This window comes from Dendrobates tinctorius, unplaced genomic scaffold, assembly GCF_039654945.1.
Source record: "Dendrobates tinctorius isolate UK_male_01 unplaced genomic scaffold, ASM3965494v1 ptg000150l, whole genome shotgun sequence".
Taxonomy (NCBI): domain Eukaryota; kingdom Metazoa; phylum Chordata; class Amphibia; order Anura; family Dendrobatidae; genus Dendrobates; species Dendrobates tinctorius.
In genome coordinates, this window is record NW_027361817.1 from 8,207,597 (window position 1) to 8,230,165 (window position 22,569).

The 22,569-nt window shown below is 39.8% G+C and overlaps 1 protein-coding gene across 1 annotated transcript in view; it reads right to left on the bottom strand.

Annotated features, from left to right (window-relative positions):
- Positions 1-22,569, bottom strand: part of TMEFF2 (transmembrane protein with EGF like and two follistatin like domains 2) — a 1,040,676-nt gene that overhangs the window by 232,507 nt on the left and 785,600 nt on the right. The gene's annotated exons all lie outside the window — the stretch shown is intronic.

Genomic DNA, 22,569 nt, shown 5'->3' on the forward strand with positions numbered 1-22,569 from the left:
TGGGGGAAAAGTGAAAGGAAAAGTGTTGGAGGCAAATTGACAGCTGCCAGATGTGAACAAGGGGGACTGAAAGAATGAGAGCGATGGCGCCAAAGAGTTTATACCGTACAGTTGCTAAGCTGGGGCCTTGACATGGGATGCTCACCACATACGGGGATATGAACACACACACAAAATGCGCCACACACTACCATGTGCTTCAACACATATACCACCCTCAGCACACATTTCACCACATATACCACCCTCAGCACACATTTCACCACACATACACCAACCTCACCACATAAAAGTCGAAACATAAAAGTCGCCACTCAAAACTCGCTACGCTGTCCCAGAGCTGTTTAAAAGATGAAAAATGAGCTGTGATTGGTTGCGATCAGCAACAGTTTTCTTTGTAGACAGTTGTGGTAACTGAGGCCTATTATTCTTATCATTTCTATGGTGTTATCGTCCTTCTGTAAAGCTGGAAATAACACAATTTATTACCGTGCCAACACAGACCACCCTCTGACACAGACTGCAGGGGGAGCCCAGTATCACACAGGATAGGATTAGATACATGGCTCAGCAGTCAATATCACACAGGATAGGATTAGATACACTGCTCAGCAGTCAGTATCACACAGCATAGGATTAGATACACAGCTCAGCAGTCAGTATCACACAGGATAGGATTAGATACACAGCTCAGCAGTCAGTATCACACAGGATAGGATTAGATACACAGCTCAGCAGTCAGTATCACACAGGAGAGGATTAGACACATGGATCAGCAGGCAGTATCACAAAGGATAGGATTAGATACACAGCTCGCAGTCAGTGTCACACAGGATAGGATTAGATACGCGGCTCAGCAGTCAGTATCACACAGGATAGGATTAGATACATAGCTCAGCAGACAGTATCACACAGGATAAGATTAGATACACGGTTCAGCAGTCAGTATCACACAGGATAGGATTTGATACATAGCTCAGCAGTCAGTATCACACAGGATAGCATTAGATACACGGTTCAGCAGACTGTATCACACAGGATAGAATTAGATACACAGCTGAGCAGACTGTATCAAACAGGATAGGGTTAGATACACAGCTCAGAAGTCAATATCACACAGGATAGGAAGAGATACACGGCTCAGGAGACAGTATCACACAGGATAGGATTAGATATGCAGCTCAGCACACAGTATCACACAGAATAGTATTAGATACACAGCTCAGCAGGCAGTATCACACAGGAAAGGATTAGATACGCGGCTAAGCAGACAGTATCACACAGAATAGGATTAGATACACGGCTCAGCAGTTAATATCACACAGGATAGGATTAGATGCACGGTTTTTACGTGCAATATAATCATTATAATTTGTTATAACTAACCAAAGTTGGTTACTATGCCCAGGCAACACCGGGCTCTTCAGCTAGTCTAATATATAAAGCTCAATGTGGGTGTGTATGTATGTTCGGGATTGGCATCTGCACCGTTTCAGCTACAGCCACAAAATTTTGCACAGTCACACGTCTGGACCCCGAGAGCGTCATAGACTATATTGTGAGGCAAAATTTTAACCCCGAGCATTCCAATTTACCAAACAATTTTGCCCCTAGGTACATAATGGGGAAAAAGTGTATGTATGTATGTGTGTATGTCCGGGATTGGCATCTGCACCGTCGTAGCTACAGCCACAAAATTTTGCACGGTCACACGTCTGGACCCCGAGAGCATCATAGCCTATATTGTGAGGCAAAATTTTAACCCCGCGCATTCCAATTCACCAAACAATTTTGCCCCTAGGTACATAATGGGGAAAAAGTGTATGTATGTATGTATGTGTGTATGTCCGGCATTGGCATCTGCACCGTCGTAGCTACAGCCACAAAATTTTCCACAGTCACACGTCTGGACCCCGAGAGCATAATAGGCTATGTTGTGAGGCAAAATTTTAACCCCGCGCATTCCATTTCACCAAACAATTTTGCCCCTATCTACATAATGGGGAAAAATTGAAAGGAAAAGTGTTGGAGGCAAATTGACAGCTGCCAGATTTGAACAAGGGGGACTTAAAGAATGAGAGAGATGGCGCCAAAGAGTTTATACCATACAGTTGCTAAGATGGGGCCCTGACATGGGATGCTCACAACACACGGGGATATGAACACACACACAAAATGCGCCACACACTACCACGTATACCACCCTCAGCACACATTTCACCACACATACACCAACCTCGTCACATAAAAGTCGAAACACAAAAGTCTCCACTCAAAACTCGCCACGCTGTCCCAGAGCTGTTTAAAAGATGAAAAATGAGCTGTGATTGGTTGCTATCCACAACAGTTTTCTTTGCACAGTGGTAACTGAGGCCTATTATTCTTATCATTTCTATGGTGTTATCGTCCTTCTGTAAAGCTGGAAATAACACAATTTATTACCATGCCAACACAGACCACCCTCTGACACAGACTGCAGGGGGAGCCCAGTATCACACAGGATAGGATTAGATACACGGCTCAGCAGTCAGTATCACACAGGATAGGATTAGATACACAGCTCAGCAGTCAGTATCACACAGGAGAGGATTAGAGACACAGCTCAGCAGTCAGTATCACACAGGATAGAATTAGATACACAGCTCAGCAGTCAGTATCACACAGAATAGTATTAGATACATGGCTCAGCAGACAGTATCACACAGGATAGTATTAGATACACGGCTGAGCAGTCAGTAACACACATGATAGGATTAGGTACATGGCTCAGCAGTCAGTATCACACACTATAGGATTAGGTACATGGCTCAGAAGACAGTATCACACAGGATAGGGTTAGATACATGGCTCAGCAGACAGTACCACACAGGATAGGATTAGATACACTGCTCAGCCGTCAGTATCACACAGGATAGGATTAGATACACGGCTGAGCAGTCAGTAACACACAATAGGATTAGATACACAGCTCAGCAGAAAGTATCACACAGGAGAGGATTAGGTACACAGCTCAGCAGACATTATCACAAAGGATAGGGTTAGATACATAGCTCAGAAACAGGATGTGCCAAAGGAGAGGACATTTTCATTCCAAGAATTCCACTCATTCCATCTGATTTGTTTTTTTATTTTAAACGCCTCCAGTTTCCAGTTCAACTGCTATTTGCAATGTCCATTAACAATGCTCCGGGACAGTCCTTGAAAGAAGTAGGGATCGATTTAAGTAGCAGGGATTGATTTGCAATCTCCATGCTTTTCTCATGGTCAACTTTACGTGATTTGTTCAAGAGTTGGAACTGCCAAAAACTGTTCATCTTTGCCCCGAAAGGAAAAACCAAACATGTTGTTTATCAAAAGGCTCATGAATGATTTGAAAATAAAATACTATCAATACTTGGGTAATCGTTTATTTAATATGTGTTGCAAATCTGTAGTGTTGAATATATGATGTGAAATGTTTTTATGTGCAATATAATCATTATAATTTGTTATAACTAACCACAATTGGTTACTATGCCCAGGCAACGCCGGGCTCTTCAGCTAGTATATATATATATATATATATATATATATATATATATATATATACACTGTATATACAGTGCACATACACAAGCAAATACACACACTGCACATTCACATGTATACACATACATTACACATACACATTTATATACACACTACACATACACATGTATAAACACACGCTGCAAATACATACATATGTGAATGCATACAATGCATATATACACACACTACACATACACAAGCATATATGCACACTTCACATTCACATGTATACACATATACACTGCACACACATACACTTGCATATACACACAATACATATACACATATATACACACTACACATACACAAGCATATACGCACACTGCACATTCACATGTATACACATACACTGCACAAACACATTTATATACACACCCTGTACATACAGACACATATATACACACACTGCACATACACATGTATGCACATAATGTACATACACATGTATATGCATACACCGCACATTCACATGTAAGCACCCACTACCCATACTGCATATACAAATGTATATATACACATACATGGCACATACACATGTATATACTCACTGTACATACAGTACATACCAGCCTGACTCCTCTTCAGTTTCTCTAGACTCCTGCTGGGGTCCCCTAAAAGAGTGGGTGCACTGAGAAATTGCCCAATTTTCACCCCCACTTCACCCTAATGCTGGCCCTGTTTATATAAACTGAAGAGGAGGCAGGCTGATAGAGTTCTGCAGTTAAAGGACCTTTGGTGACAACATGGTTAGATGGCCATGATGTTACCAAAGGTCCCTAAGTAGTATTAACCTCGGAATAGAAACACTAGTGATCCCTAAGAAATTGGTGGCCCTTGGCAATATCCCAGTTTGTTCTCCCCACAGCAGGTTCTGACTGTAAATAGGACTTATTTTTGGAGTAGGCTTAGATTTCAATCATACTCCAAAAATCTTGAAAAATCGTGTTGGGGCTTATTTTTGGGGTAGATCTTATGTTCAGGGGAACACAGTACTTATTTGCATTTCTGATCATTTCTGGGTCCAGTAAGCTAACTACTGCAGTCAATGATAGGTCTCATGTCAGGTTACCCTTGTCAGCATTCATTCTGTCCCCGCATAGACCACCAGAATGGTTTTCACTGGAACCTTGGAATTAAAACTGGTGATTACAGCTTTTTTAACTACATTTTAAGAAACCCTTCCTTCTAAAAATGTTACTGGAAATCGGAGAAAAAACATTAACTTATTGTTTGAGGTCAAAAGATGACATAAAATTAAAATTATTTAGCTCTCTTTTTAATTTACTTTTTAAAGCACCCTTAATTCCAGGGCATTTTCCCATATGAAAAAGGTGCAAAGAAGATTTACAGCGAGTAATATATGTAGAACATTACATATAATATACATAAATCCAAAACCAATCACATTAAACATGACTAAATGAGGAAGAATGTCAATTTTAAACTGCAGTCACTTTATTCAGAAAAGTCAAGTACTTGTGTTTTAATTGACAATATCCCTGGTTAACACGGTAGTTGAACTGGAACCGATGAGTTTCAAAATTTATTGACTGAGCCCCTCTGTAAGGTTACCATGGAAACATCAGCTATTAAAGATTAAAAGGACAAGTCATTAAAGCCAGAGGTCACAGAACTGGACCATAACCGTCAGAAATCAACAAAAATATCTGGCCTGATAAAGGCTATGTCTGCCTTAGACTATAAAATCAGTATTTTAAGTATGTCTGAGGAGATAGCTGCCTACAAAAAGAATTATTGCCTGAACTGAAGATGACTTATTCAATATGACATTATAAAATCATGTGCAGGAAACTTCAGCTCTGTTCAGATTTATTTTCAATAGGTAAAATGTGCAAAATTCCAAAAAGTAAAGGAACTGGTACAATAGGAGGTTGTTGCTATACCCATGAATGAATAGCAATGTAATGGTACCCGATACCTATATACTGTATATAGAGAGATAGATATGTACATGCAATAAATATATATCTATATCTATATGCATATAGAGCTGTGAAATACACAAACATATAATATATATATATCTATATATATACTATATGGTGGCCCGACTCTAACGCATCGGGTATTCTAGAATATGTATGTAGTTTATTTATGAAGATTCCACATCAATATCGCTGATTGCGGCAAATCCGTGCGGCAGGAGATGACCCGCGGCAACCGTCGGGAGATCAGCAGCTAGCACCACAGATCTCCCGACGGTAGCGGTGGCGTGTGTCGTTTGAATTCCGCGCCAATTCGCGGCCAGACTGCGCCTGTCACTGATTGGTCGCGGCCGGCCGGGCACGACCAATCAGCTACGCGGCATTTCCATTACAAACAGAGAGACAGACAGACAGAATATATATATATATATATATATATATTGTTCTCTTCACACAGACGTGTATATATATATATTTCTCCTCATACAGACGTGTAAATATATATTTCTCCTCATACAGACGTGTATATATATTTCTCCTCACACAGACGTGTATATATATTTCTCCTCATACAGACGTATATATATATTTCTCCTCATACAGACGTGTATATATATATATATGTATTTCTCCTCATACAGACGTGTATATATATATTTCTCCTCATACAGACGTGTATCTACTATATAATTGTCTAATTCTGTCTGTCTGTCTCTCTGTTTGTAACCGAAATCTAGCCTGTCGCTGATTGGTCACGGCCTAGATGGTGGCTGGCCGTGACCAATCAGCGGCAGGCGCAGCTTACAGTTACAAACAGCTGCGCCTGTCGCTGATTGGTGGCGGCCGGCCGGGCGCGCCCAATCAGCAACGCAGGATTTCAGTTACAGACAAACAGACAGACATACAGAATAAGACAATTATATAGTATATATATATATATATATATATATATATATATACACACACAGAGGTGCTTCTCACAAAATTAGAATATAATCAAAAAGTTAATTTATTTCAGTTCAGTAGAAAAAGTGAAATTGGTATATTATGCAGAAAGAACATATCTGGGTGAAGTGTCACTGGATGCGCTGCTGATAATTGAATTCAACAAATATTTTTCTTGGAAACTTTATTTTAACAGGTTTACAAAGTCAATGCGTTTCAAGGTCAATGCAGGACCTTTTCATCAGGACAAAAACCTAGTTGCGCTTTTTAGTGGTATATCATAAACTTAATTGCCCCACACTTTCCCCCATGGTAGCTATTCATGTGTTTTGCTAAGGGTGTATGTCCCCCAGGTGTTCCCCCACCCTTCTTATGAATTCCCTGATCGTTTTTCCCATGTATGATTTTTCAAAATCGCATGTCGCCTTGTATATAATGCCAGTAGTTTTGCAATTAATAAATTACTTAATCCGAAATTTCTCCTGTGTATGAACATTCTGGAATTCCCTTTCTGTCTGAATAAAATCATAGGCCACACAAGAACCACACTTTGTAACATCCCTTAGGATCCCAAGTCCCTTTCTCCCTGGGTTTCGATAAATGACTATGCACCAATCTGTCCCTTAGGGATTTGCTCTTTCTATATGCATCCACAATATCCCTATCCATCTGAAGAATATCCCAATGTTTCATAAGAATTTTTTTAACTGCTGGTCCTCCATTGTCAAAATTGGTTACCAAACGGATTATCCCCTCACTCGCCTTGGTTCTTGTTTTTGGTATCAGCAAGTTCTCCCTTTTTTGTTGTTGTGCGTATTGATACGCCTCCCTCAGCACCTGGTCGGGGTATCCCCTACTCATGAATCTCTTCCTCTGGTCATCTGCCTTGGCTTTAAAGACAAAGGATATACATGTGTTTCACAGAGAACCTCTTAAACATCCCTGGATGGGATATGACATCAGACACCGCACTAACAGGGGACCTCCCACTCACTCCATATAAGGGTAATATGCACTGTGCATTGATGAAACCATTTATCTCTAGACAGGAACACTGACACTACTAGTGAGCTAACCGTGTTTAACTTACCACTGCAAGCACCCATATATGTATCTTCTCTCCCCTGATGAATCCCCTGAACAGGGGAAGAAAAGCATTGGGAGGTTACAAGGTTCATATGGGCTACCCTTAAATAGGTCTACACTTGGGTGCTGCCCTTGTTAGGACGGGAACAAAGCAGGGACACGACAAGGAGTAATACAGGGAATATTCCACTCTTATACTTCCCCCTCCTCCTCCAACCATCCATTCCCCTCAAGGTTGGACAGATCTGAGAATGGAATGAACAAGAATGTGTATGGGTGAGATCCAATCATTTTTTAAATAGAGCACTGTTAATCATGAACACTTGCACTTTGGAAAAAATGTATGTATGTATGTCCGAGATATACGTTGGCTGTTGTTTTTAATGTACCGATTAAAGGTTAAGTTTTATAAGTACACTCCTGGTCATGCTATGATCCTTTAATGGTGAACCCCACATTCCTTAACACATCTAGAATTGTCTGTACCTTTGGTAGATGACTACTCCAGTCGGGGCTGAAGACCACACTGTCATCTAGGTAGGCTGTGGTATATTTCGTATGGGGATCTGCCAGTAGCCCTTCATCAGGTCAGGTGTTGTAAAGCACCTCACGGTTCCCAGTCTCTCAATGAGTTCATCGATACGAGGCATTGGATATGCATCACATTTGAAAACCTCGTTCAGCTTGTGATAATCAATGCAAAATCACCACTCACCGTCGGGCTTCGGCACGAGGATGATGGGACTCGACCATCCACTTTCCGACTCCTCAATCACCCCAAGGTCTAACATCCTCTTCACTTCATTGGCTATTTCCTCCCGACATGCTTTGGGAATTGTAAAGGGCATGAGGTTCACCCTCATGTGTCGCTCTGTCAACACATCATGCTCGACCATCTGCACATGCTTTAGCAACTCCGAGAACAGGTCAAGGTTCTTCTGCAACAGTTCCTTCAGCACAGTATTCAAGTATTATCGTAGGCGCAATTTAAGTAACCAATTCACAGCAAAAACCCTTACAGTTATCATAAAATCCAAAAAACCTTATTTGCAAAATGTATGGTATATATTTAAAAATTCACCCTTAGATACTATTACTATTGCATCACACCACACCAACAGATTGATAACCATAGGGAGGTGCCTATCCCTACACTGACCTACTTGACCCTGTCTAGCATGCGGAGGTTGGCACCCTATGACCTGCGCAGTGGTGCTCCCGGTCCACGGCGGCTCTCCCTGCTATCCCTACAAGGCCCTAATAGGCAGGGATGTGAAGAAAGCAGGATAAGTAGGTGAGAAATTTGAAGAAGAAATTGAATGTCTTCGTTATGATAAATTCTTGTTGGCTTCTTGATACTTAATTTATATTGCTCACTTGCATAACTCTTTCTATACATTGGTCTTGAATGGGTTTACTGACTATTCTTCCTCTAAGTCTGCTTATATGCTGACTATGGACAATGTTACTATAGTTTTTCTGCTTAATATAACAAAAATATTGCCAATATATCCTAAATTATCGAGTTCATATAACCTCCTGGGACCATATAGATAGAGGTTTTTCAGTTGATATATTTGTGAGGAAGAGAGAAGCCTACAGGGACCACTATATTCATATATCCGTGTACTGTGTTTTTTTAACAAAATAACCCTGAATACAGTATATCTGTTTAGGATAGATTGATAATTTCTATAGGTTTTTATGATGGAGGAGTGGAAGACACAGATTACCAGAAACACTATTAAGGACAGATATTACACGGTCAAATGACCTATATATAGAGTATACCAGTCAGAAACCCTCCTACAGTTCAACAACATGCTAAACAGATGGCACTCCAAGCCATAATCAGAGTTATGCAACAGGAATAAGCGATATGACATTCACATTCCACAACAAATTAGCACAGAAACTGAAGCAGATAATACTCCAGACCAGTTTTACAACTCAACGCATTTCCCCTTTACCAAAGATCATCAGGAGTAGGATGTAACCATAGAGCACTTAGATTGTATGAAGCAAGGAAGATGGAGAACGGTAGCCAGGGACAATCCCCCCTCTCTCTGGTATGATGCACATCATGTCTCATCCTCGTCACCTGCCAGGACACACAAGGGGAACTCCTCCACCACTGGCTGTGAAGAAAATTGATCTGCATTGAGTTGGCTTCTGTCTGACTCACTTAGCATCCCTGCCTTTCCCCACAAGTCCCAAAATAGGCTGAAGTCCCACCCGATTATTACGGGGTGTAGCAAGTCTCTCACAACCCCGACCTCATGGGACTCAGTGCCACAGTTTGTTTTTATATTCACTCTGGCAACAGGTTAGTCCTTGGCATCACCGTGAATACAGCGGACGCCCATGTATTTCCCTAGGATCAACTGGTGGGGGAGTGTGGCCCTTATCAGGGTCACCAAACTCCCTGAGTCAAATAGTCCTGACACAAGCACCATTTATGATCACGGGACATGAGTGCAGCCCATCTCCAGGCTGATGGTCCACACTGCAAGTGGGATAAGCATAATAAGAGCAGCGCCTGCAATCCATCTGCTCAGAAGACAAACGACAATGGGCTACTATGTGTCCAGGACTGACACCACCAACAGATCACGTCTTTACCAGCAGTCTTTTGCAAGCCATCAATGGCTCCTTGAGGCCTCGAACTTCTCCCAGTGGTGGCTCTGCTACCCCTCTTTTGGGACTCGGGCTCCCGCTGGGTTCCCCAGTATGGAGATGCACCACCGCCAGCTTCCTTAGGGACCTCTCGACCACCTGGTACCTTTCTACGAGTTTACGCCAGATCATCCACATTCCGGGGATCCCCCTGGGAAACCCATGTTGGTACCAGCCTTTGGTAGTAGATAAATCTGTCCATTACAACCAGCTCCACCATCTGTGCTGGGGTGGAGGATTCCGGCTGCAACCGTTTCAACAGATGCAGCAAGACAAACATTTAGGAGCAAGAAGGTTTATCCCCTTATACACCCAGTGATGAACTCTTTGTGCTCGGACAGGCATAGTCACCCCTGAGCGTGCCAGTATCTCAATTTTAAGTTTGGCATATTCCCGGGCATCTCGTAAGGCCAGGTCATAATAAGCCTTCTGGGGCTTGCCAGTTAGATACGGGGCCAACACCTCTGCCAACTGGTCTGGTGGCAGTCTCTCTCGCTCTGCTACCTACTCAAAAACAGTCAGAAATGCCTCTATATCATCACCTGGGTCATTTTCTGCACTGACTGTCTTACCGCCTTCCGGATGTGTGTGTGTTGTCACCTGGACTTGTGGAATGGGCTTCCAGTCTCCCACGAACTGCCTCAGCAAGCAAATCAACCTGCTGCTGCTGTTGTCTGAACTGGTCCTGATGCTGCTGCTGTTGCATCTGCTGGATAAGCAACTTACTTGACTCCTGATGTGCCAGCTGAAGTTGCTGCTGCACTTTCACCAAATGCTTAATCAGGTCCTCCATCTTGTCTGATGCCTCCCGGCTTATGGCCGTCTTTACCTAGGACATGCGATTTGTCCACTGATGCTACTCGTGTTCCCGGAATGTTGCCTGCTTTCTCCACCACTTGTGGTAATTCAACTCACGTGGCGGTATACAAAGGTAGAAAATAGGAACATCATCTCTTTAAATCTTCAGTTGGTTTATTGTTATGCGACATAAACCACTAAGAAGGGAAAATAAATCCAGCCTTTCCAGCTAAAACAGAAAACAACAAAACTCTCTCCAGTCTAGCTGAACCAAGACTGCCTCTAGAGCCCAGTTATTTAAACCCCAGAACATGTGACTCTTTCCATCATGTGACTCACCACATGATCATGACATCACACAGGTTCTGGCAGCTCTCCCTCCCTAAAGAGGACATTCTCCCTCCCACTCTTTGAATGTCCACCTGAAACCAGCCCATTATGCAACTTTAACTTTACCCTTATAACACATAGAATGCTGGAGGAAAATACTCTGCTTTCAGATCACGGATGCCATTAAGCATAGTGACACATATCTCCCCTCTAAAATATGATTTTTTAATTTTACAGCTGCACGTTAGAAACTTCTGTGAAGCCCTGGGGGATCAAAGTTCTCATCACACATCTAGATAAGTTCCTTGGGGAGTCTAGTTTCCAAAATGGTGTCATTTGTGGGGGTTTCCACTGTTTTGGCACATCAGGGGCTTTTCAAGAGCGACATAGCATCTGATCTCAATTCCAGCCATGAAAGTCAAATGGCGCTGATTCCCTTCTGAGCTCTGCCATGAGCCCAAATAGTTGTTTACCCCCACATATGGGGTATCAGTGTACTCAGGACAAATTGCACAATAACTTTTGGGGTCCTGTTACCCTTAAATAAAAATTGGGGGTGAAAAGATCATTTTCAAGGAAAAAATATGATTTTTTAATTGTATGGCTATACGTTATAAACTTCTGTGAAGCCCTTTAGGGTTCAAAGTTCTCACCACATATCTAGATAAATTCTTTGGGGGGTCTAGTTCCCAAAATGGGGTCACTTGTGGGGGGTTTCCACTGTTTAGGCACATCAGGAGCTCTCCAAACGTGACATAGTGTCCGATTTGAATTCCAGTCAATTTTGCATTGAAAAAGTCAAACGGTGCTCCTTCCCTTCTGAGCTCTGCCATGCGCCAAAACAGTGGTTCCCCCAACATATCAGGTATCAGCGTACTCAGGACAAACTGAACAATAACTTTTGCAGTACAATTTCTCCTGTTACCCTTGGTAAAATGAAAAAAAATTGGACCTGAATTAATTTTTTTGTGAAAAAGTTAAATGTTCATTTTTTTAATAAACTTCTTGAATGTGGTTTTGAGCTCCTTGAGGGTGCAGTTTTTAGAATGGTGTCACTTTTGGGTATTTTCTATCATATAGACTTCCTCAAAGTGACTTCAAATGTGATGTGGTCCCTAAAAATAAAATGGTGTTGTAAAAATGAGAAATCACTGGTCAACTTTTAACCCTTATAACTTCCTAGGAAAAAAAATTTTGGTTCCAAAATTGTGCTGATGTAAAGTAAACATTTGGGAAATGTTATTTATTAAGTTTTTTGTGTGCCATATCTCTGTGATTTAAGGGCATAAAATTTCAAATTTGGAAAATTGCGAAATTTTCAAAATTTTCGCCAAATTTCTGTTTTTTTCACAAATAAACGCAAGATATATAAATGAAATTTTACCACTAACATGAAGTATGAGAAAACAGTGTCAGAATAACCAGGATCCATGGAAGTGTTCCAGAGTTATGACCTCATAAAGGGACAGTGGTCAGAATTGTAAAAATTGGCCAGGTCATGAACGTGCAAACCACCCTTGGGGGAAAAGGGGTTAATACAGTTAAAAAGTAACACTTTTTTGGAATGTTAACCCTTTTACCACCGAGGGTGGTTTTCACGCTAATGAGCGGGCCAATTTTTACAATTCTGACCACTGTCCCTTTATGAGGCAATAACTCTGGAACGCTTCAACGGATCTTGGCAATTCTGAGAGTGTTTTTTCGTGATATAATATAATTCTCGTTAGTGGTAAAATTTATTCTATATAACTTGCGTTTACTTGTGTAAAAAACGGAACTTTGGTGAAAATTTTGAAAATGTTACAGTTTTCAAACTTTGAATTTTTATGCTCTTAAAACAGAGAAATGTGTCACACAAAATAGTTAATAAATGACATTTCCCACATATCTACTTTACGCTACATTCACATTAGTATTCGGGGGCTCTGCGGAGGGGTGCGTCCTTCCTCCATTAAGCCCTGCCTTCTTCTGCATTCTTCTACATGCGTCCAGCGTACCTACATTTAACATTGCGAAAAGGAGATGAATCCAGCGAGCCAAGTTTGAAGTACATAAACAAACTTTTTCTTTATTTCAAACGTAGATTAAAAATATTTATCCATAGCAGCATATTATAAATATAGGCAGAGATGGGAAAAATTACTGCTGTAAAGCACACGGCAAGACGCGTTTCGGCTAAACCTTTATCATTGCCATAATACACATTGCTATTTTTCTGGGATATAAGAAGGAAAAGATCCTAAGATAGGTGGTGCTATAGTTGATTAAGCGTTAATAGATCACACTTGTGGGCATCCGCCTATAAAATTAACTATTTAAAAACAAGTGTTAACCCTAACAAAAGCTAATACGCTAGCAGTAATTTTTCCATATATTTTACAAATATTTTACAATACATGATATAACAGAATATATACAGAGATTTTTTTCTCATGTTATCCTCCACAATACTTCCATAATATAATTTTTACTCAAAAAAATAAATATATTTATGAACTTGAGACAGAGCAGGTTATAATTATTAACATAAGAATCATGAATTTAGGATTTTTAATACATTCTAATTAAATCTTGTCTATTGTTTAAGCCAATTGGCATCCTAGTTTCCAAAGTAAAAATCCAAGCAGATTCTCTGTTAAGCAGTATACGTTTTCTATCGCCCCCTCTAGTAGACCATGTTACTAACTCTATTGCTTTAAACCTGAAGCTATCAAAATTGCCAGAATGATATTGTGAAAAATGCCTGGAGACCGCTGATGGATTGAAGCTGGAGGGGTTAATAGCATCAGAAATGTGTCTTCTAATTCTTTTCCTCAATTTTCCCGTTGTACAACCTATATACTGTTTACAACATAGTGTACAGTCAATCAAATATACTACATAGGTGGAATTACAGTTCAAAAAACTGTTAATAGAATATTCTTTGTTGCTATGGAATGAGGAAAATTGATTTTATGTGCATATTGACAAGTACATCTCTTATTTCCACATTTAAAAAACCCCTTTAAATTCAGCCAGGTGTCACTGGTTTCCAGCGAGGAATTCAAATACAGACTGGGCGATAGTTTATCCTGCAAAGTAGGTGCTTTTTTTGCTACATAAGTAATTTGGTTTTCTGCAATAATTTGTTTTAGTTTTGGATCCTGGCTTAGCACTGGAATATATTTCTTTATAATAGAAACTATGTTGTTATACTGAAGACTATATGGAGTAGAGAAATTTTTTTTTTTATTATTTGGAGATTGTGATTTTTTTGTTGTTTTTTTATTCATTATTAGATCCTTTCTATCAATATCCTTGACTATTTTGGTTGCTCTCTATAACATCCAATTTGGATATCCTCTATTTTTTAGTCTCATATTAACTAATTCCTATGCATTCTTATATGTTTTTGGATCAGTCGAATTTCATTTATACCTTATAAGCTCTTCTATAGGAATATTTTTTATCACATGTTGAGGATGGCAAGAATCAGCTGCCAGTAATGTATTTTTGGCAGTACTTTTGCGGTAGGGGCTAATAAAGATTTTTCTGTTGTCATTTTCATCTAGACCTGCTGTTAATGTGACATCTAGAAAATTCACTGAATTTTTATTCCAAAAATGTGTAAAGGCTAAATTGAAATCATTCACATTAATGCTGTTTATAAAACTGGAGGCTTCCTCCTGTGTTCCTTTCCATATAATGACTAAGTCATCTATATAACGCCCTGTCCACACCAGGCTTTTAGAAAAAAGGTTGGAGTCAGCATATAGGACCAATTCCTCCCATCTGGCCATAACTAAATTTGCCAGATTTGTTATATTTAACATTGAGTACACAGGACATGCGGATGTACGCTGATGCGTCGTTTTGACGTGCCCGGTGACCGCACGGGAATGCAACAAGTTGCATTTTATGCAGACGGTGGGCAAAATGATGCATCCGCATACATCCGCATGTCCTGCATACCCAATGTTAAAGATAGGTACGCAGGACGCATGCAGTAGTATGCGGAAGTAGGCGGGGCTTAATGGAGGAAGTACGCAGCCCTTCGCAGAGCCCCCAAACGCTAATGTATCCGTCCTTACATCAGCACAATTCTGGAAACAAAATTTTTTTTGATAGGAAGTTATAAGGGTTAAAAGTTAACCAGCGATTTCGCATTTTTACAACAAAATTTACAAAACCATTTTTTTTAGGGGCCATATCACATTTGAAGTCACTTTCTGTCTATACGGCAGAAAATACCCAAAAGTGACACCATTCTAAAAACTGCACCCCTCATGCTGATCTCAATCACATTCAAGAAGTTTATTAACTCTTCAGATGTTTCACAGGAGCAGAAGCAATGTGGAAGAAAAAAAATGAACATTTAACTTTTTAGTCACAAAAATGATCTTTTAGCAACAATATTTTTATTTTCACAAGGGTAAAATGGAGAAAATGTTCAATTTCTCCTAAGTACGCTGATACCCCATATGTGAGGGAAAACCACTGTTTGGGTGCACAGCAGGGCTCGGAAGGGAAAGAGTGCCATTTGACTTTTTCAAACCAAAATTGGCTGGAATTGAGATCGGACACCATGTCGCGTTTTGAGAGCCCCTGATGTGCCTAAACAGGGGAAACAACCCCACAAGTGACCCCATTTTAGAAACTAGACCCCCCAAGGAATTTATGTAGATGCGTGATGAGCACTTTGAACGTCCAAGTGCTTCCCAGAAGTTATAACGTAGAGTCGTGAAAATAAAAAATCATGATAATTTAGTAACCAATTTTTTATTTTACCAAAGGTAACAGGAGAAATAGGACCCCAAAAGTAGTTGTTCAATTTGTACTGAGTATGCTTATATGTGGGAGGAACCACTGTTTGGGCGCATGGCAGAGCTAGGAAGGGAAGGAGCGCCGTTTGACTTTTTTAAACCAAAATTGGCTGTAATTGACATTGGACGCCTTGTCACATTTGGAGAGCCCCTGATGTGCCTAAACAGTGGAAACCCCCCACAAGTGACCCCATTTTGGAAACTAGACCTCCAAAGGAACTTATCTAGATACAGTATGTGGTGAGCACTTTGAACTTCCAAATGTTTCACAGTAGTTTATAACATAGAGCCGTGAAAATAAAAAATATTATTTTTTACACAAACATGATCTTTTAGTCCCCAATCTTTTTCCCACAAAGCACAAGTGTTTTGCAAGCGTTTTAAGCTTGCAGAATGCTTGTGCTTTCCAAGCGATTTGAAGCATTGTTTGGAAAGGTGATTGACAGGTTGGTCACACTTGTCAAGCATAGTGCTTGAAGTGTTACCACCTTTTTACTATTGATGCTGCCTATGCAGCATCAATAGTAAAAGATAGAATGTAAAAAAATAATTAAAAAAATAAAAAAATAGGGATATACTCACCTTCTGGCGGCCCCGGGCCCTCAGCGACAGCAAGCTCTGTTCCCAGGGATGCATTGCGAGAATCACCTCAGATGACATAGCAGTCACACGACCGTGACGTCATCTGGGGTGATTCACGTAATGTATCCCTGGGACAGGAAGATGCTGGCAGCGTGGTGGACAGGCGGGAGAGCTCCGGAGGCCATCAGAGGGTAAGTATATCCCGATTTTTATTTTAATTCTATTTTTTACAGGTAAGTCTCAGTGTCACAGTAAACATAAGATGTAATGATCTGTCCATAGTCAGACAGGCCCAGGTCACATGGACAAATCACTGCGTCAAATGTCAGAAAGGGGTTAAAAATCACAAAAATGTACCCCAGACCACATAATACTGTATGGCTGAGAAATGCAACACTACAACATTTTTAAAATCTTTTTCTCAGCTTTAGAGATTACAGAAATGTATTCCAAGCCACATAATACTGTATGGCTGAGAAACGTAACCCTACAAAATTTTTAAATACTTTTTTCTCAGGTTTAGAGATCATGAAAATGTACCCGGACCATGTAATGCTGTATGACTGAGAAATGTAACTATACAAAAATTTTAAACGCTTTTTCTCAGTTTTATAGATCCCAAAAACTACCCAGGCCATGTAATACTCAATGGCTGAGAAATATAACCCTACGACATTTTTAAATGCTTTTTTTCAATTTTAAAGATCACAGAAATGTGCTCCACACTATGGAATAGTTTATGGGTGAGTAATCAAACCCAGGAAAAAGTTTCAACGATTCTTTTGAGTGTTATTTACCACAAAAAATGACCTCAAAGTATATAATACTTGATGGACCAAAATATATTCCATTTTTTCAGCCCCCCCAAAAAACTGCAGCTATATATTTGCCAACGGACTGCACAACCCTAATCCCTGACCAGAGAATGTATTCTGTCACTTTACCTGCTGTTGTGACTTTCTCTCCATCCCTAGGCTAAGTTCAGATTGTATGTGATACAAACAGCAAAGCAAACGATTAGCCCTTAAAAGGGCTGTTAGAATGATTTTCTCAGCTTCAGCACCAGTATCAACACTACAGGTCTCTTATTCTTTATACTGTGCACACAGGCCTCTGCCTCCAATACAAAGTGTCACAGAGCTGTGCAGTGGCGTCAATGTGCCAGGCAGGGTGGCACCTGTTCTTTTATAACCCCCTGATGATGTCACATGGTCAGTCAATCATAGTTAAGTCGCAACCAAGATGACAACGACATTACAATGACATGCAGATAATCCCTGAATGCTTTTTGCCTGTGTATCAGGTGCAAAAAATGCAGGTGTGGATTCAAGTTTCACATAGAGCACGATCTATTACTCACTAAGCAACAAGTAGATACGAGTACCGTGATACTCGAGTGATAACTGAGTATTACAGACAATATGAAAAAGAGTGCACTAATGTCGATGATAACCCCAAAACAGAGTGCAAAACCTAGCATGTGAACAATGAAAGCCGAAAAAAACAGAAGGAAAAGACAAGGCTAACATGGGGTTTTGGTGGAGTTTGGGTTATTGGTTTGCTGTGTATTTTAAATGCTTTTATAGTTATTATGTCCATGATGAAATAAAGGTTTGTTTCTATTTTTTATATATGGAGGTGCATACCGCTATTAGCCTTGTCTTTTCCTTCTGTTTTTTTCAACTGAGTATTACAGAACATGTTCACTCATAGTGGCAAACCTATGAGTTTCGGCTAATAAAAGCCTTAAGTGTATATTGCTTTCTTGCATGATGTGAAAGCCATTATTGTTTTCTCCAGCATTATATGTGGTGCGAAAAATCTAGTTGCTATATGGGCCTGGCTTTCATGGTGGGTAAGTCAGAGATGGGCGGGACGCCTACCCAACATATCTCCACCTCCAGGGTGTGGCTGGAGGGAGTTAAAGTTCCAGACAGTTTTCCTTTCTCTGTATGTGTTGCGCGGAGGAAGGAAGCCTCCATACTGAGGCTCCTGTGAGAGCCGCCATAGGTGTGATCCTAGAAGTACTGGGCAGGACTGTGTATGAATTTTGTACTTTCTTTTGAGCAAGACAGGTAGTTTTCTGTTACCAGTTTGGATTCCTGGTTTATGAGGTTATAAACCACCCAGAGTCCTTAACATAACATAGTCCTGAGTCTACCTCAAGGAGCAGCTAAGTGTGTCAACCCCTCACTATATATATAGTATAAATTTGACCTTAAACTACATTTAGATTCTAAAAGTAGGTACAAAACAAATTAACAAATTGAATAAGTCAAAAGTATTAGATTTTGCCTTTTTTAATGAGGAGCATAATCAAATATTAAATGTAAGGATTTCCAAGTATGTGAACCTTCGTTTCAATGTCTAGTATGACCCCCTTCCATACCACTATACTGTTTCTAGATTATTACAGTCCCATAAAGTGGACTTGACAAAGCAGCAATATAATAAAGAACACAAATAGCTATACACCGCTACATCTAAGGGAATAGTAACCCCATCTCACTGCTAATGTCTTCAATAATCTTAAACAGTGACTCATAACTTGGCTAAGCCACCACGGGAAAACAGATTCATAACAGTTAGATCAGTCGCTTAATCATATATATGATTAAGGAAAAATATTGTGAGTCAGTTTAAGTGTGATCATGCTAGTGGTGGTTCTTTCAATCTTTCTGACCTAAGATTGCTTTCATGAAAAGTTTAAAAGAAGTTAATAAAAAACACTGGGATGTAGGTTAAGATGAAAGGAACTTTTACAGCTATTTAATGCTAACTATACACCAAAATCTCAACTAAGAGATAACATTAAAAATATGCAGTACTATAATTGAATAGACACTGAAAATTTCCAAGCATTTTAATCTTCAAAATGGCTCATTATCATAATGCTCATGGTAACGCAATAGGGGAGTACACATATCTCCAAATCTATGCTAAACCTTTCTGAAATACAAGAAGACAATTAGAAATTGACTGTGCTATTGAGAATTTAATTTTCATTATAGCCATACAAATGTATGATATTAACCTAGATATGAAAATTGTTCAACATAACCTCTATATCAAAAGTATTAAATTATTAACATATTAATCGGCACATCAGAGATGTATCAGATTGGTTTGGATCTAAGCTTCAGTTTCTGCTGCCAATCAGCTGTTTGAATAGGCTTTTCAGTTTTATACATTGCGGTGTAAGGCTAAGTGCCCATGTTGCAGAAATGATGCGGAAATGTCCGCAGCATTTCGCAAATCCCTGCCGTGGGTAAAACGCATGCGGAATTCACATACTTTTTCCCGCAAAACGCAAGCATTTTGCGAGCGTTTTTAGCTTGCAGAATGCTTGTGCTTTTCCAAGCGATTTGAAGCACTGCTTGGAAAAGTGATTGACAGGTTGGTCACACTTGTCAAGCATAATGCTTGACAAGTGTGACCAACTTTTTACTATTGATGCTGCCTATGCAGCATCAGTAGTAAATGATAGGTTGTTAAAAATAGTAAAAAAAAACAAAAATTGGTATATACTTACCTTCTGACGGCCCCCGGGAGCGCTCCTGCGCAAAAATGCAGCGGAAACGCTTAAAAAACGCAACGTGGGCACACAACCTAAAGTAGCATTTTCCTATTGACTTTATTAGGCTAATGCTTCAATATTCTGCACATCCGCTAAGAACAGATGTAGCATTACTTGCAGCCACTCAATTACTTTGTATGAGTAGCAGCTGTGCTATACAAATAGAATAGATAGAGTGGTAGGAAATATAAACATCTGTACAGATGGTGGTTGCTAAATCTGTAAATGTAATACAGATAGATGCAAATAATGAAAAGGATTCTTCAAGAGGCTGATCGAAAAGAGTGCAAACAGTCAGACCCACACAACTATGTACTGATGGTGTATCCCAGGGGTCTCAACCACGAGGCCTGTGGGTGGCCTGTAGGCACTAGGACTCCCGTAATAATAGTGGCCCAGTCCTAGGGGGTTGAGGATGCCCGTGGTTCTTTTTATTTGAATGTGCATACTTACAAGCACATTCAATTGGAACTTATCACAGCACATAGACCAGCTCTCCACACTGTGATACCAATTTCAGCCACTGGCCAATTAGAGGCTGGCAGCTGACAGAGGCTTGTCTGTCGTGGGTGGCATATTATATCACTGCCATGTGCCACCCCGGCAGTGGAAGAGAAGATGATGCTGTTAACCAAAGTCTAAGATGGGGATATTACTGCAAGATGAGGACCAGAATGGGGACCTTACTGAAAGATAGAGACCACGATGGAGGACAGTACTACAAGATGATTACCAGGATCAGGATAATATTAATGATGAGGACCAGGATGGGGACATTACTATTAGATTCAGACCAGGATGTGGACATTACTAAAAGATGGGAACATAACTACAATATGAGGTCCAGGATGCGGGATGTTACTACAAGATGGAGACCAGGATGGAGGTTATTACTACAGGATAGGGACCAGGATGGGGACATTACTACAAGATGGGAACCAGGATTGGGAAGATTATAACAGGATGGGGACCAAAGTAGGCCCATTACTGCGAGATGGGGACCAAGATGGAGGACATTACTACAAGATGGGTACATTATTATAAGATAGGGATCAGGATGGGGACATTATTATAAGATAGGGACCAGGATGGGGACGTTACTACAAGATGAGTCCAGGATGGAGGATGTTACTACAAGATGGAGATGATGATAGGGGACATTACTAAAAGATAAGGACCAGGATAGGGAACATGACAAGTTGAGGACCAGGATGAGAGACATGATAAAAGGATAGGTACATTACTATAAGCTGTTGACCAATATTACTTTATTGTTCAAATTGTAAAACAATATTGCACTATGGGGCCAATTGGGGGCAAAAAAAAAGGAATAAAGAAAAAAAAAGTAAGACAACTTTCAAAATAAATTATGAAAAATGAATTGAAAAATATTTTGCTACTAGAAATGCTGCTTTATGTACAAACTAAAGTAATAAAAAGTGTACTTTTGTTATCGCTGCATCCATAGCATCCCAATCTATAAAAAATAAACAAAAAACTTGCCAAAAAATTTCCAGAAATTGTCCAAAAAATATGGCAACACTAAAAATGTAATCTCATTCTGACAAGTATTTGGTCTGCCAATTTATTTTACTATGTGCAGCTCATAGACCCAGCCAAGCTAGAGACCCCTATCAAATTAATAAGTCATTAATATTCTAATCCTGGAAAAGCTTTTCCAAGGGCATTATGATGATAAGACATTTTGAAGATTAACATTCTAGGAAAATAATTTAATACACTTTATTTTACAATAATCATGGATCACTGGGACTTCATGCACATAGTCATGTAACTGCCTCATAAATTGTACTGTATTTCAGTGTCTCTCAGATATGTTTCACAAACACATTAAGCTTTTTTTGTTTTATAAATTCATACTTCTTGTAAAGATTTCAGCAGCCAATTTTCATGTCTACATATGAATTTTTTTCTCACCTTTAATATTTAATAAGCCATGTAAGGGCTTGTTTTTGCAAATAAGTTGTAGTTTTAATCAACATCATCCATTTATCCAAACAATGTGGTAAAAAACTGGATAAAAAATTCCAGTAGGATGAAATGGTTATTTATTGGGGTTCTGTTAAATCGATCAGTAAACGGCATAGCGATAAAATTTTTTTCCAGAGTTCCGTATTTTTGGTCTCTGCAACACTACAATAATATGCAATAGCAGGCGATCAAAACATTGTATCTACTCTAAAATTGTATCAATAAAAAAAAGTCAGCTCGGTGTGCCAAAAAAATCGCTAACCCA